At 44.5% G+C, this 17,948-nt stretch overlaps 1 pseudogene; it reads left to right on the top strand.

Moving 5' to 3' along the window:
* LOC139245689 (uncharacterized) overlaps window positions 1-17,948 on the top strand; it is a 304,862-nt pseudogene that overhangs the window by 8,205 nt on the left and 278,709 nt on the right.

Below are 17,948 nucleotides of genomic sequence, written 5' to 3'. Positions count from 1 at the left end.
TTTTAACTTCTTATTCAAGTACTCACCAAAGATATTTTTTTTAATTGATTTAAAACGAGACCACACATTTTTAATAGCTATTTGTTTACTGAAATTCAATTTTGTCATCAGCCTCAGTGAATGCAAAGCCAACCATTTTAACTACGTAGTCTATCGATACCTTTCTCAGAGGTCCCAGTGGAACTCTGAGTGCATTTCTCGTGCATGCACTCTTTCTTTAAGATGTCTACAGTTTTTAATATGTCCTCCTTCTGTCAATGAAAGCCCTAATTTAATGGAGTTTTTCTGCCAACTCGACAGGAGTGATGCATTTTTTTTTAAACTGCAATGGAACGTTTCTCATAATTTAAAATCTCAGAACATTTTTTTTTCAGCACCTATTTAGTACGTTACGTCTTTTTTTTTGTCTTTTCCACAACTAGAGGGAAGTCTGGCACGTAGGCTGTGGACTGCTTTTCGTTATCTCAATTGTTCCAGCCTCAAGGTCGTGTTATACTATTTCTTCTAAACTGCAGATTTAATATCATATATTTTTTTTGAATCCTTTTGAATCCATCTCAGTTGTTTTGCTGTGCCTTCTCTGAATATCTCAAAATCCCGATTCAAACTTTGTAATGTAATCAATCATTGCATGTTTTCTTTCAACAAGTAAGTGAGCATGTCAAATCCTTTTTTAACCACCGGGACCATGTATTTTTTTCTTTTTTTACTCAACAAACCTATCCTTTGTGCATTTCCTGGCTCCGTAACTTATCATCCGAATATACGTAATTCAATAAGGCTCACACTCTTAAACTTCCCACATACAGGACAACACTACGAAGGGTTAAAAAAACTTTCATTTTGTTTGAAAAAGTGGGTGGAGCTAAAACAAACCACAACTCCCCGGCTTTCTTTTCCACAGTAAAAATCACATAAGCATTTCTCATTTAAAACAGACGTTCACAAGAGTCTCTCTTCTTTCCTATTAATTGTTTTGGCCGGCTCTATTTTTGGATCCATGACCTTTCAGGGAGTTTGTAGTTTTATCTAAATTACCCATCCTGTGTCGCCGCACGTTGGATCAGGGTCCTAATTAGTCCTGATTGTCTCCACGTCGCCCCGTGGTGGTTTCAGTTATCTTACCCAGAGTCTAGGTGGACCAAGTGATATACAAGATTGACGCCGTACCTGGCGTAAGTACAATTTAAAATTTACACAGTCCCGCGCAGTCCTGCGGCTTAATTTTACGTAATTCCCTAACCTCCGCGTTTCCCTACGCGGTTCGCGCGATTCTCTCTCTCTCTCCGCGTTGCCGCGCGGTTTTACTTGGGCCTCGAACCCACACAGACACTGGGCCTCGAACCCAGGCAAGCTCTGGGCCTCGAACCCAGGCAGACTTACCTATTCTAACCTATCTTTCCAAGTCGCCGCTTGGTTTGCGTCACCGCGCAATTTCCCTATCTCTATCCCTATTCTAAGTTTGAAAGGTATTCACCAGATTGTCCTGGATCTCGTTCAGACACTACCTGAGAACCAGCGAGTGGCTAAACTTTCCTCAGACTTTTGAAACCGGGGGAAACTGGAGCAGTATTGAAAGTATACTTACTCCAGTGGCCACTTTCTCCTCGTCTCGTCCAAGGCTAGTCTGGCTCTTAATTCGCAAGTTTTCGGCAGTCGTCCATTGAGATCCCACTTCTGACACCAAATGTTGATTTCTGGATTCTTTTCCCTCAATCTGGTTCAGTGAAATCACTGAGTCGAATACCGATTGTGCTTTAAACAAGGCAAGCTTTTATTTAAAAAGCAAATCCCGATTGGGGACCTTATCAGACAGAAGGAATGCAACTCTGATAGAACACACTCACTTCCTACGGACAAAGTGACGTTACATTGTAAAGGGACGACGGTTATACATTTTCGGTAAAAGATAACAAGATAGGGCTAGAGTGACATCCTAGTTCAGCCTATCCCTTTTGATCCCTCTTTCCCTTTGTCCACTCATAAGCCGACCTAAGTATGGTCTGATTTTAAACAAAGACCTTCTGTTAATGTTTCAGGTTAATAACATGATTTAATAAGACCTTGAGGTTTTTCTGCAAGCTGTGGGTTTTGTTTCAATATGTGTTAGTGTTGTAACATTTTGCAGTCTCGAGTCTGAGATGTCATGAATTCTTTGTTAGCTTATACTGTCCATATATAATTCCCACGTTCTCAACTTCTCGACTTAAATGTCTGTATACATTTAATATCCATGTTCAGTATGCATTCTCACCACCACTCTGCTCATGTTGATTTGTGCAGTGAGAATCACCGAGGTGCTGGTATCTGCACTGGTGCCTGCAATGCATGTATCCTGTGATGGTACATCCTCCGCAGGTATAAAGTCCTCGAGGAATCTTCATCCTCCCTGGGCAGTGGCTCGGGTTCTTCATGTGATGGCACTGGGGCGAGAAGGAAGAGATAATATTTGGAGATGGTACTTTGTAATTGTTGATATGCCCATGAAGCACTTGATCAGGTGATGATGTTGTGAAGCCCACTGTGGGTGATGTTGCTTTGTGGGAGGTGCAGGTATGAAAGATTAAAGCAGTCGCCCTGCTCCACCAACCTCTCCATCTCCAATGCTCACAGTGCTTGAGATGCCACGGATCACCAGCGCCTCCTCTTAACAATTTCCTGCAGCCCTCCTCTGGTCCTGGCCCTTTCCCTGGCATTCTGCGCTCTCTTCATCCTGCAGCCCTGTGAGTGGCATCCGATGGATGCACTGCATATGGTGAAGGTGAGAATCAGGCAGATGCATAAGGAGTGGGAATGGCATGCCTTTGAGGAACATGGTCACGGTGCCACCTCAGGATGTGTAATGAGAGTGGGTGGAGGTGATTGAGGTCAGATGAGATGAGAATTGCGGTTACTGACAGTGGTGGAGTGAGGAAGAGGGTGATGAGCTTGTGAAGGGAGTGAGGATGAGAGGAGGTGTGCGAGGGTGCATTGGAGGATTCGGGTGCAGATAGCCATCGACTGACCTTCCCTGACTAGTCAAGTCATTGAACCATTAACAGCACTGAATCCACAACCTCCTGGTCACACTCCTGCTGCTGACTTCTGTCGCCTCTACTCACACCTTGAGCTGTGACAGCAGCTTTCCTTTTCCTGCTGGTGGGAACTAGCCCGTCCCTCCTGGCTCTGACAGCCCCCAGCAGAACATCAGGGGAAGCTTCTGTGAAACGGGGGCATAGCGGCAACCTTCCCTCTTTCCGCAGCCACTCACAGTTCCTCTTCTTCAGTCCTCTGTGTAGAAAGCGCCGAACCTCTTCCTCCATTTCCGTGCTGAGCTGAACTTTGGAATTGGCGCCGGGAAATTGCATCACGCGGGTCTGCGTCACTTCCACCGATGCACAGAGAAGATGATGAACCCGGGAGCTATATTCAAATGAGGCCCGGCAGTTAAAATCAGCTAGATTTCCTGGTCTGGCGATGCTCCGGGACCGTCGCCCATTATATCCCAGATACAAGCGTACTATGCTTCAACAAAGGGGACTACAGTGGGATGAGGGCAGAGTTAGCTAAAGTAGACTGGAAACACAGACTAAACGGTGGCACAATTGAGGAACAGTGGAGGACTTTTAAGGAGCTCTTTCATAGTGCACAACAAAAATATATTCCAGTGAAAAAGAAGGGCGGTAAGAGAAGGGATAACAAGCCATGGATAACCGAAGAAATAAAGGAGAGTATCAAATCAAAGACCAATGCGTATAAGGTGGCCAAGGTTAGTGGGAAACTAGAAGATTGGGAAAATTTTTAACAACAGCAAAGCATGACTAAAAAACAATAAAGAAAGGAAAGATAGATTACGAAGGTAAACTTGTGCAAAACATAAAAACAGACAGTAAAAGCTTTTACAGATATATAAAACGGAAAAGAGTGACTAATGTAAATGTTGGTCCCTTAGAAGATGAGAAGGGGGATTTATTAATGGGAAATGTGAAAATGGCTGCGACCTTAAACAATTATTTTGCTTCGGTCTTCACAGTGGAAGACACAAAAACCATGCCAAAAATTGCTGGTCACAGGAATGTGGGAAGGGAGGACCTTGAGACAATCACGATCACTAGGGGGGTAGTGCTGGACAGGCTAATGGGACTCAAGGTAGACAAGTCCCCTGGTCCTAATGAAATGCATCCCAGGGTATTAAAAGAGATGGCGGAATTATAGCAGATGCATTCGTTATAATCTACCAAAATTCTCTGGACTCTGGGGAGGTACCAGCGGATTGGAAAGCAGCTAATGTAACGCCTCTGTTTAAAAAAGGGGGCAGACAAAAGGCAGGTAACTATAGGCCAGTTAGTTTAACATCTGTAGTGGGGAAAATGCTTGAAACTATCATTAAGGAAGAAATAGCGGGACATCTAGACAGGAATAGTGCAATCAAGCAGACACAACATGGATTCATGAAGGGGAAATCATGTTTAACTAATTTACTGGAATTCTTTGAGGATATAACGAGCATGTTGGATAGAGGTGTACCGATGGATGTGGTGTATTTAGATTTCCAAAAGGCATTCGATAAGGTGCCACACAAAAGGTTACTGCAGAAGATAGAGGAATGCGGAGTCAGAGGAAATGTATTAGCATGGATAGAGAATTGGCTGGCTAACACAAAGCAGAGAGTCGGGATAAATGGGTCCTTTTGGGGTTGGAAATCGGTGGTTAGTGGTGTGCCACAGGGATCGGTGCTGGGACCACAACTGTTTACAATATACATAGATGACCTGGAAGAGGGGACAGAGTGTAGTGTAACAAAATTTGCAGATGACACAAAGATTAGTGGGAAAGTGGGTTGGGTGGAGGACACAGAGAGGCTGCAAAGAGATTTAGATAGGTTAAGCGAATGGGCTAAGGTTTGGCAGATGGAATACAATGTCGGAAAGTGTGAGGTCATCCACCTTGGGAAAAAAAAACAGTAAAAGGGAATATTATTTGAATGGGGAGAAATTACAACATGCTGAGGTGCAGAGGGACCTGGGGGTCCTTGTGCATGAATCCCAAAAAGTTAGTTTGCAGGTACAGCAGGTAATCAGGAAGGTGAATGGAATGTTGAATGTTGGCCTTCATTGCGAGAGGGATGGAGTACAAAATCAGGGAGGTCCTGCTGCAACTGTATAGGGTATTGGTAAGGCCACACCTGGAGTACTGCGTGCAGTTTTGGTCAATGGCTTTGGAGGGGGTACAGAGATGATTCACTTGGCTGATTCCGGAGATGAGGGAGTTACCTTATGATGATATATTGAGTAGACTGGGTCTTTACTCCTTGGAGTTCAGAAGGATGATAGGTGATCTTATGGAAACATTTAAAATAATGAAAGGGATAGACAAGATAGAGGCAGAGAGGTTGTTTCCACTGGTGGGGGAGACTAGAACTAGGGGGCACAGCCTCAAAATACGGGGGAGCCAATTTAAAACCGAGTTGAGAAGGAATTTCTTCTCCCAGAGGGTTGTGAATCTGTGGAATTCTCTGCCCAAGGAAGCAGTTGAGGCTAGCTCACTGAATGTATTCAAGTCACAGATAGATAGATTTTTAACCAATAAGGTAATTAAGGGTTACGGGGAGCGGGCGGGTAAGTGGAGCTGAGTCCACGGCCAGATCAGCCATGATCTTATTGAATGGCGGAGCAGGCTCGAGGGGCTAGATGGCCTACTGCTATTCTTAATTCTTATGTTCTGATGTTCTTATGTTCCCGCCCCACGCGCTCTGTTCCCGTCTCTGCGTTAATATCGGGGTCGGTGATTCAGGACATGACCCAATCTGAAGCAATCAAATCACACCTCTTTTTAAAAATCCTTTCAGATACAACCAATCAGAACTTCATAACTACAGCACACAGGACACTAGATCCAGCAACAGAAAAGAACGGTAGGTGAACCAATCAAACCACTCAAAATACATTTGCAAAACATGTTCCCCTGAGCCCTCTGGTTACACACAGGTAAACAACACAAGTTAAAACGTAACTGATAGAAAAATGCAGGAATATTTTAACCTCCCAATAAAATGGCCCACCCCCTGACTAAACTGCTCTGTGATGATTTTCTGCCTGGGGCTTTGTGGTCGGCCTCTAACTGGGGGAAGCTGCACTGCTCCTGGCCGAGCTCGCCCTGTCGCTCACGTGGAGCCCTGTTGATACCCACCCAACACCAGCACACCTTTTGCCCTTCAGGCCTGCCTCCAACCCAATGTTCCACCCTCTCGATCCCTCCCTGCTGTGTGTCAGCCATGGCTCAGGTCAAGTCCCTCTCCAGAGACTTGAGCACAAGAAGCTAGGCTGACACTGTTGGCCAGTACAGTGTGATGTTAAAGAGCTAAGCTCAGGATATGTTTAAAACAACTAGCTAAAATTCAGGGTCCGTATAAGGCCGGTTACCGCCGTTTTGCGACGGCCACGTGGTGAAATCGAGTGGCCGCCATGTTGCAGTCCATTGGCCACTGTCGAAATCTCGACCTCCGAAAAGAATGACTCCGACACTTACAGCTCCGGTAGAAGTTTCTTATCTTTACTTGCTCGCAAGGGTGCGTCACACTCAGTCAAGGGCTAAGTGAACACCTCCGAAATGGTTCAGTTTAACAAGATATTTATACAGTAAAACCAAAGTTCTGGCCTCTCCCTGTGTATTGCTCTGTCTCACAGTCAGTGAATACAGATAAAGAGTTAATTACTATATCCTGGTCCTGACATGGTATCCAGATATTTCCTTTTGTCAGGATTATCAGAAAGCCAAACGGCCATTACTCCATGAGTCATAGGTAATGGGCTATCACCTGTCTTGTATTGTGTCAGGATTGTTTCAATTTCCTGGTCAGTTTATCTGTTTGCATCAAATGGATGAGGTCTCGGAAAGAGATAATGGCTAGAAGATAAGGGTGGGGTGACATGGAACTCCTGTAGTGTAGACAATAGGAGAGCACCATGGGGGGGGTTACTTGTCTCAGCATGACTTGTCTCCTAGCTGTCTGATGGCCATCAGCCATCTAACAGCAGGTTTAGCTGTTTATGCAAGCTGACTGCTAAAATGCAGAAAGTTCTGGAAGGGCCAGGACTACATTTTAATCAAAAGGCACACAAATACCGTATGGTATCAGCTTAGATAAAAATACTTTCCACATTCCCCCATTTTGTCCTTCACAAGGACAACTTAATCCATTCTGATCTTGTACAGTCTCTCCATTTCCATTTCCACACAAGAGCCTTCAGCAGTTGTTGCTACCATAACTCTAGCCGTGGTCTCGGTAGGTAACATAGTTTCTCCCACCCTGGCACAGCAACACTTAACGATGACAAATAATTGATATAGGGCGAAGACTATCAGCAGGAATATGATCAAACCCTGTACCACAGATTTCCCCAGGGCTCCCAACCATCCCGATGTTTTCAGCTAGACTGCTGATATCTTCTGATTTATCTGGGATATACGTACAGCATTCTTCACCTATTAATGCGCATGTTCCTCCCTCCTTGGCTAGGAGATAATCTAAGGCCATACGATTTTGGAGAGCCACTGTTCGAATAGCTACCATTTCGTCATTTATCCCTTCAAAGGCTTGGCAAGTTGCGTTGGCTACTGATTCTACTAAGATAGCCAGTTCCCGTAACTGCCATTCGGTCGATGCTATTCCATAGGGTGGCACCATTACCTTGAATATTCCGTTTAGCCACGTCAAATCCCGTTCAAATCTGTGGCTTCCATAGGCCTCCCTTAGAGTCCTTACTGATCTGATAAGGGGTACCACATATCCTAAGTAACAGGACCCTGTCCAGTTGGCTGGTAACCATGGGTAGGCTTTATGGCCACAAATAAAGTAGGTGCAATTATAGGGTGTCAGCTCCTGGTCCTTTCGCACTATCCCTACTCGAGTGGTCTCACCTTCCCACCCTTCACCTGGGGCTTTGTTATGGACCGTTGTCCAGCCAACGGTTGCTATCTTTCTCTCAGTGGGATTAGTTGTGGCTTGCCATTTAGTCATTTGGGAACACTTGCTGCGTCCCATTTCTGGTCCTTTAGTTTCATTACTCACTAGGCATATTATACCTTCAGGATTTCCTATTCTGGGAGTAATGCTTAGGAAGGGAGGCTGATGGTTATTATCATAATTGGGCTGGTACCATCCCTGGAAGGCTGTAAGTTTATACCCTGCCGACCTCCATTCTGTTTGCTCCTTCGTTTCTGGCCCCTTAGTTAGTTTTGTCCTGTTTTGCACTGTCAACCATTCTACCATTTCTGATTCGTTGAAGGGGACAGATCTCAGGGGAATACCCCCCCTAGAGTGAACAGGTACATGGGAACATATCCAACAACTCGACAAGTTTCTTTCTTGAGCATACCTATGACTCAGTGCCATAAATACGTTTACGTGCAATTCCCTTCGGTGGTGGGTCTGTACCCCTGGTGTAATCAATAATGCAAAGTAAAACCCTGTCAAGCCCAGCACCATCAGTCCCCATAGTCCATACAGTTCCTTATTCAGTCTTCCTTTTTCTGTTCCTCTGATTCCTTCGTCCCTTCCTCCTGGTCGGGTGCCCGTTTGCAATGGGATGCGTGGATCCATGTTGGTCTTTCCTTTACCTTGATTGCAGTATTGGTCGCCAGCAAGACCTGGTATGGTCCTTCGAATCTTGGCTGTAGACTGCTTTTCCTTTTAAAAATCTTGATGTAAACGAATTCCCCTGGCTCCAGGTTATGACACTTCCCTTCCGCTGGCTTGACTTGGGCTTCCTTTACCTGTGAATGAAAGCTGGAAATACATTTGGTTAGTGCAATACAATAATTCAACATATTTTCCTCCATTTTGTGGATGTCCATTTGTTTTGCAGTAAATGGTGCTGTAAAAGGTAGTCGTTGGGGACGTCCCATAACTATCTCATGCGGTGACAGGCCTGTTGTTCTGTTGGTTGCAGATCGCATTACCATCAAAGCTAAGGGCAGCAGTTCTGTGCATTTCAGTCCAGTGTCATTGCATAGTTTTGCCAGCTTATTTTTAAGCATTCCATTATATCTTTCAACAAGTCCAGCTGATTGTGGATGATAACTGCAATGAAAACGTTGATTAATCTGTAAAGCTTTACACATTTCTCTTATAACAGTTCCCGTGAAATGTGACCCGTTATCACTGGAAAGCTTAGCAGGGATTCCGAAGCGCGGTACAATTTCTTTTAACAAACATTTAGCAACAGTAGTGGCATCGGCCTTTTTACATGGAAAGGCTTCAATCCATCTAGAGAACACATCTACAATAACTAATACATACTTGAATCCCATACACATAGGTAATTCAATAAAGTCCATTTGTAAATGTCCAAAAGGCCCGACTGGATTTGGGTGGGAGGCAGATTCTACTTTTTCCATCTTACCCAGATTCATTGTCTGACAGGTAACACAATTTTCACAGATTTGTTTTGCAATTGCCGAAATACCTGGTGCATACCAAGTTGCCAAAATATAATCTGCCAATCCCCCTTTGCCTGCATGTGTGAATGTATGAACACATCGGGCAATCCATGGAAGTAAGGATCTAGGGGCCACCACGCGGCCGTCCTGGTGAACCCATATTCCTTCTGGATTTTTATAACATTGATCCTTCGTCCAGGTCACCACCTCCTCCGTACTGGCCTGTGTCTGAAAGGCCAGCACGTCATTAATAGTGGGTGGCGGGTCTGAGCAATTATTTTTCCTTAGTGGGAACAATGACACCTGCATCCCCCCTTTCGACAGAGCTGCTGACTTAGCTGCATTATCAGCTCTGGCATTCCCAAGTGCCCCCTCATTCGACTGGCCTGTATGTGCTTGGCATTTGATAATGGCAAGTTTCAAAGGGCATTGAATGGCTCGCAGGAGATTTTTCACTTGTTCTGCATTTTTGATAGGGGTTCCTGAAGAAGTCAGGTACCCGCGAATCTTCCAAATTTGTCCATAGTCATGTGATACCCCAAAAGCATACCTGGAGTCAGTGTAGATATTAACTGTGTGTCCTTCAGCCAGAATACAGGCTCGAGTTAACGCAAACAATTCGGCTTGTTGGGCTGAAAAGGAGTCTGGAAGAGAGCCTGTTTCGACAACATTAAACTGAGTTACAATTGCATAAGCTGCTCTCAGTTGGCCCCTATCATTTCGTAAGTCTGATCCGTCAACATATTACACATTGGTACATCTGTTAGATTGATACGTGGTTTAGTCACTAATTCGGTTACCATTTCACATGAATGGGGTTCGCCATCGTCATCCGTGGGGAGTAGAGTGGCTGGATTTAAGGTAGTACATCTTTTGATGATTAGGTTCGGATTTGATAACAGTTTGACCTCGTATTTAGTGGTTCTTGCGGAGGTTAGGTGTTGGGTGGCACATTTAGTAAGTAAAATCTCGACAGAGTGTGGGATATACAAAATGGTCTGATGATTTAGAGTTATTGTCTGAGCCTGTTGCATAGCATAATAAGCTGCTGCCAACAAAGGAAGACATCCTGGTAGTCCGCGTGTTACTGGGTCTAGTTGGGTACTGAAATATGCTACCGGTCGCTGCTTGTCCCCATGTAACTGAGTCAAAACAGATTGTGCAAAACCCGACTTGTGATGCACAAATAAGTTGAATAGCTTAGTGTAATCTGGTAATCCCAAGGCTGGTGCTGAAGTGAGGGACTGCTTAAGACTCTGGAAAGCATTCCGGGATACTTCATTCCACATCCTTTAAGCATTGTGAGAATATAGTAGATTCATTCACAGCTCATAGGTCATGGACACACCTCCATTTGTGTGGGCTTCTGAACTGGACGAATCTGTGTGTTACACGGACTTCTCATTTATGCTTAGAGTGATTCACAGATCACAGAATGTAAAGTACTTGTTTTCTAATTTTATTAAAAGGCTTCCAAACCCAAGATTTTTCCAATACACCCAAAATGTTGATCAAGGAGATCACCTGAAATATCTCAAAATCCCAATTCAACTATTGTACTGTCACTCTTTATCAAAAAAATCCTCTTACTGAGCTAGAAGCTTTTGTACCAAGATTTTACACCAAGGACAATGAGAGTGTACTCCCCCAGCCTGCACCTCGAGAGACCCACAAAGGCTTTTTTTAAAAAAAAAGGCATTACAACTTTTAACCACCGGGACCATGTCTCAACAAACCTATCCTTTGTGCATTTCCTAGCTCCGTAACCTCTCATCCGAATAAATCCACACCTGCGCTTCTAACTTAAAATGTCTTAAACTTCCCACATACAGGACAACACTATGAAGGGTTAAAAAAACTTCACTTTGTTTGAAAAAGTGGGTGGAGCTAAAACAAACAGGCAGTTCCACAACCTTTCCAAACAGGTTTCCAGACACAAGGAAAAAAAACAGAAGCACTCTCATTCAAAGACAAGACATTCACAAGTCTCTCTCCATTCAATAAAGCTTTTTCTTTTGCTAGCTTCATTTTTTTTTGAATCCATAAGTCACTATCAGGTTCTCTTTTTTTTTTTACATTTGATTTACTTCCTCTGTTAATTTTACATGGGCTTGAAGAATCGGAACCCAGGCCTTTTCTATTACTTTCCTTTTTTTTTCTACCTGGATCTCTGTTTATAAGACACTCCTCTAGACATGTTGTTCTCTCTAAATTAAATGAACCATCGGGTGGAAATGGCCTGTTTTCACCCTTAGTCCACTTTACCGGTTTTTGTTTCTTTGGTCAATTGAAGACTGACCACAATTCTGGAGCATGACATAGGCTGGTGTGCCTTTTGGTGGTGGTTTACTTGCTCCAGCCCCCATTCTGGATGATTTAACATTTTTCCACAGTTTCTGATCTCACAATCCTTTCAGCCAACCGAGTTCTCCACGCCCACTTCTCCTGGCCGTTACGTGGCCTGAAAAGGCTCTTAATTCGGGCTCAGTCTGGGTGTGTGAGATATGTTGGCACGAACCAATCGTAGTTGATCAATCAGTTACTGTTTCTTTTCCTAATCAATCCTTGTGTTTTTTTTTCGAATCACAATTTTCCCTAGTGACTCTTCCCGTTTCTCTAATGGCAATGACTCTCAAAGGTATTGCACACGACAGTAATACAAGGACAACAAACAATATTCCCGCGAGTACACAAATCATAACCTCTAAACAAATTCTCAGTCTGCGTTGTACGCCACTACAGACCGAGTCCTTAACTTATCCTAATAAAAACTGATAAAACTTAAGGTTCCGTACCCAAACTCTTTGATCGATTGCGCTTTCTCTTTTTTTTTATAGTCTTATCACATAAGAACCCCTTCCGAATTAAAAACAATAAAAATCATATCACATAAGAACCTTCGATCGATTAGCGCTTTCTTTTTTCTCTTTTTTTTTTAATAGTCTTATCACATAAGAACCCCTTCCGAATTAAAAACAATAAAAATCTTATCACATAAGAACCTGGAACCCTTTTCGATCGACTAGCGCTCCCTTACCTACTGAAACCTTCCCCGGGCTGTCTCGAGATTTTTTCCAGAACCTGTTCTCTTCTGCTGGCGAGCTGAGAAAGAAATGGTTATAAAAAATACCTTTAGCTTTTAAATGCCGAGTCTTGTAGATGCAGTACCTCCGCTGTGGACAACAGATTACATATGCGATTCAACAGTGAAGAAACCTCTTGTGAGCAAAGGCTCACCTTGTTTGGCCACCGAAGCCTTTCACTGGAGAGGCACTATGCCTGTATCCGTTTTACTCACAGGACAGAGAGTATGCCTCTCGGTGGAACCTCCAATAACTGTCGAAATCTCGACCTCCGAAAAGAATGACTCCGACACTTACAGCTCCGGTAGAAGTTTCTTATCTTTAATTGCTCGCAAGGGGTAGGTCACACTCAGTCAAGGGCTAAGTGAACACCTCCGAAATGGTTCAGTTTAACAAGATATTTATACAATAAAACCAAAGTTCTGGCCTCTCCCTGTGTATTGCTCTGTCTCACAGTCAGTGAATACAGATAAAGAGTTAATTACTATATCCTGGTCCTGACATGGTATCCAGATATTTCCTTTTGTCAGGGTTATCAGAAAGCCAAACGGCCATTACTCCATGAGTCATAGGTAATGGGCTATCACCTGTCTAATATTGTGTCAGGATTGTTTCAATTTCCTGGTCAGTTTATCTGTTTGCATCAAATGGATGAGGTCTCGGAAAGAGATAATGGCTAGAAGATAAGGGTGGGGTGACATGGAACTCCTGTAGTGTAGACAATAGGAGAGCACCATGGCGGGGGGTTACTTATCTCAGCATGACTTGTCTCCTAGCTGTCTGATGGCCATCAGCCATCTAACAGCAGGTTTAGCTGTTTATGCAAGCTGACTGCTAAAATGCAGAAAGTTCTGGAAGGGCCAGGACTCCATTTTAATCAAAAGGCACACAAATACCGTATGGTATCAGCTTAGATAAAAATACTTTCCACACCACCCCGACCCAAATTCAGCCACAAGCGCGTCATCAAAGCACGCACCGCCGCTATCCCGCACCTCCATTGCAATCTGCCCCAAAGTTACTTTAAAAAAATCCACGAGCCGCTGCATGGTGCCCCCGACAGCTTTTTCTGTTGGTGCACCTTGTTCTGCCTGTGTGCAGCATGACAGCGTGGCGGCCCTTCAAGGGGAGGGCCCACTGCCGCGGCCACCATGTTTTTATTTTTGCCGGCCGACTTCCCGATCGGCCGGCCAATTATTGCCCCGGGTTCAGCCGGGCCGGCAACAGGGTCAGTGGCCTGGCCCCTCCCTGGTGGCCCAGTGGACCGATGTTTCTGAATGCTGAATGCTCTCACCTTAAGTGAAGGGTAGAGCGGGGTTACACACACGCGTCGTGACCTCATCGCCACTTCCATTTCAAGTTATTACTTTTTGTTGTTCCTCATCTGTTCTGATCATCAGTTATTTACTATTCACAGGTCTAAAGACAAGTCCGGTTCTTATCCAATCCCCAGAAGTTGTGACGGTGCCCGAGGGTGGGATGGTGAAGTTTTGGTGTACCCTGGAGAGCAGCAATGTGAATGTGGATAAATATACTGTACACTGGTACCTCTCACAGGATAGGAAACACAAAATATTTACTCATTACGTACATGGCAGGGTTGACCGATCACACGGTTTCTCTGAGCGGTTTCAGCTCTCCAGAGATGATGCCAGTAACAGCTACATTCTGACCATCAGAGGCGTGGAGCGCAGAGACAGCGCGGTCTATATCTGTGGTATTTTGGGGAACAATCTATGGAAATGGAACCCGGCTGAAAGTAACCAGTAAGTACCTTCTATGTTATATTGGTTTTATACCTAATAATGTTATGTACAAGCATCTTGTTTAAATGTTATACAAGCTGTTCCTTTTACAGTAACACTGAGTTTTAACTATAGAATGGAGGGTGAAATCTGGGCCAAACTCAATTTGTTTTTAACAGAACAAATAATTGTGAGCACATGGTGGGACAAAATCTCACACACAGGATTCAACGGTAAAATACATGTTGAGGGAAAAGTGCAGTAATAGGAATAATTTAGAGAGCTCTAAACCATGAAATCGACCCTGATATTAACCCCCTGCCACCCTCTGCCCCCCCCATGCTGTGCGGGAGAGCATCGGAGGGGTGGGTGTTAGTGTTAATTATGGGAAAATTGTCCCCAACATGCCCAAGTCCTCCAGATAGCGCACTCTCTCCTTTCCCTTCCGCCTCCCCCAATCATGCCCTCTCTCTCCCTCCCCTCCCGCACCTCCCCCCACACGATCGTGGTCTCTCTCTCTCTCTCTCTCTCCCCTCCCCCTTGCCCAATCATGGCCTCTTTCTCTCCCTGCCCGATCGTAGCCTCTCTCTCTCCCCCACCCGATCGTGGCCTCTCTCTCTCCCTGCCCGATTGTAGCCTCTCTCTCTCCCTGCCCGATCGTGGCCTCTCTCTCTCCCCTGCCCAATCGTGGCCTCTCTCTCTCTCCCCCTCGCCCGATCATGGCCTCTCTCTCTCTCTCCCCACCCAATCGAGCCCTCTCTCTCTCCCCACCTGTTCATGGTCTCTATCTCTCTCCCGCCCAATCATGGCCTTTCTCTCTCTCCCCCCCCACCCGATCGTGGTCTCTCTCTCTCTTCCACCCAATCATGGCCTCTCTCTCTCCCTGCCCGATCGTGGCCTTTCTCTCTCACCTGCCCAATCGTGGCCTCTCTCTTTTTCCCCGCCTGTTCACTGTCTCTCTCTCTCTCTCTCTCCCCCTGCCCATTATACTGTTGTTTAAAAAATGAGAAAGGGATAGACCGAGAATTGCAGGCCTATCAGCCTAACGTCGGTGGTGGGAGAATTATGGGAAAACATTCTGAGGGACAGGATAAATCTTCATTTCGAAATACACAGATTAATCAAGGACAGTCAACATGGATTTTTTAAGGGAAGATAGTGTCTGACTAATTTGACTGAATTTATGAGGAGGTAACAAGGAGGTTTGATGAGGGTAGTGTGTACGATGTAGTATATATGGGTTTTACCAAGGCTTTTGATAAGGTGCCACATGGTAGACTGGTCATGAAGGGTAAGCCCATGAGATACAGGGCAAAGTGACAAGTTGGATCCAAAATTGGCTTGGAGGAAGGAAGCAAAGGGTAATGGTCGATGGGTGCTTTGGTGTCTGCAAGGCTATTTCCAGTGGGGTTCCACAGGGCTCAGTACAAGTTCCCTTGCTTTTTGTGGTATATATCAATGATTTAGACTTGAATATATGGGGTATGATTAAGAAGTTTGTAGATGATACTACCATTTTTTGTATGGTTGATAATGAAGAAGAAAGCTGTAGACTGTAGGAAAGATATCAATGTACTGGTCACGTGGGCAGAACAGTGGCAAATGGAATTCAATCCGGAGAAGTGTGAGGTAATGCATTTGGGAAGGGCTAACAAGGCAAGGGAATATACAATAAATGGTAGGACAATGAGAAGTGTAGAGGAACAGAGGGACCTTGGAGTGCAGGACAGATTATAAATTAAGAAATAATGGGGCTTTTAAGAGAGGTACTGCAATAATCGTGGGCAATTTTAATCTTCATATAGATTCAACAAATCAAATTGGCAAAGGTAGCTGTGACAACTAGTTCATAGGGTGTATTCGTGACAGTTTCTTAGAACCATACATTGTAGAACCAACCAGGGAACAAGCTATTTTAGATCTGGTAAGGTGCAATGAGACAGGATTAATTGATTGCCTCATAGTAAAGGATCCTCTCGGGAAGAGTGAGCATAACATGATAAAATTTCACGTTCAGTTTGAGGGTGAGAAACCTGGATCTGAAACTATATCTTAAGCCTAAATAAAGGCAATTACAAAGGTATGAAGTCAGAATTGGTTAATGTGGAGTGAGAAATTAGATTAAAAGGTAAGACAATAGATAAGCAGTGGCACACATTTAAGGAGATATTTCATAATTCTCAACAAAGATATATTCCATTGAGAAAGACTCAAATTGAAAGAAAAGGCAGATATGTTGCAAAGATTAGTGGTAGGCTAGAAGATTGGCAAAATGTTAGAAACCACCAAAGGATAATAAAAAATGAATAAAGAAGGATAAAATAGATTATGAGAGTAAACTAGCAAATAATATAAAAACAGACGGTAAGAGCTTCTACAAGTATATCTCTCTTAGGCGGTCCCTCGTATCGAGGATGACCCACTTCCACACTAAAAAAGGATGAGTTCACAGGTGTTTCAATGAAAGACCTGATATTCCTGGTCCCTGGTTAAACGTAGAAACATAGAAACATAGAAATTAGGTGCAGGAGCAGGCCATTCGGCCCTTCGAGCCTGCACCGACATTCAACAAGATCATGGCTGATCATTCAACCTCAGTACCCCTTTCCTGCTTTCTCTCCATACCCCTTATTGACCTATGAGGAGAGACTGGATCAACTGCGCTTGTATCCATCGGAGTTTAGAAGAATGAGAGGGGATCTCATAGAAACATATAAAATTCTGACGGGATTGGACAGGTTAGAGGCAGAAAGAATGTTCCCATTGCTGGGGAGTTCCAGAACCAGTCACTCTCTAAGAATAAGGGGAAAGCCATTTCGGCCGTAAGGGCCATATCTAACTCCCTTTTGAATATATCTAATGAACTGGCCTCAACAGCTTTCTGCGGTCGAGGATTCCACAGGTTAACAATTCTCTGAGTGAAAAAGTTGCTGCTCCAGGGCCCTTGCCTCTGCTGGGCCCCGAACTCACGCCTCTCCTGGACCTCGATCACATCGCTCCACGATAACTCACCGCTCCTGCGTCCCAAACTCTCCGCTGCTGCTGTACCTGCCCACGTTCCAATCACCGACCTGGACCTTGGTGATGTCCAATCCAGTTGCCCGCTGCACTGCTGTTGCCCTCTTGCACCAGCTCGCACTGCTCCCTGAAGTGGCATGTCACCACGCTGCTCCCAGGGTCGCTCGCTGCTCGCCTTTTATGGCCCCGACCTGCTGCTGGTATTTCCTCCCTGGTCGGGGTCGCCACGCCACGTATATAAAAAGGAAGGGAGTAGCTAAAGTAAATATTGGTCCCTGAGAGGGTGAGACTGGGGAAATAATAATGGGAAACAAGGAAATGGCAGAGACTTTGAACAAATATTTGTATCTGTCTTTACGGTAGAAGACATGAAAAGCATCCTACTAATAGAAAATCAAGGGCAAAGGGTCGGGAGGAAATAAAAACAATTATCATCACTTCAGAAAAAGTAATCGGCAAACTAATGGGACTAAAGACTGACAAGTCCCCTGGACCTGATGGCCTGCATCCTTGGGTCTTAAAAGAAGTGGCTGCAGAGATAGTGGATGCATTGGTTGTAATGTTTCAAAATTCCCTCGATTCTGGAAAGGTCCCAAGGATTGGAAAACTGCAAATGGAACACCCCTCTTTAAGAAAGGAGGGAGACAGATAGCAGGAAATTATAGGTCAGTGAGCCTAACAT

This window comes from Pristiophorus japonicus, unplaced genomic scaffold (genome assembly GCF_044704955.1).
Source record: "Pristiophorus japonicus isolate sPriJap1 unplaced genomic scaffold, sPriJap1.hap1 HAP1_SCAFFOLD_231, whole genome shotgun sequence".
Lineage (NCBI taxonomy): Eukaryota > Metazoa > Chordata > Chondrichthyes > Pristiophoridae > Pristiophorus > Pristiophorus japonicus.
The sequence above is the reverse complement of the archived record's forward strand: the minus strand, read 5'-3'. Positions and strand labels throughout refer to the sequence as shown.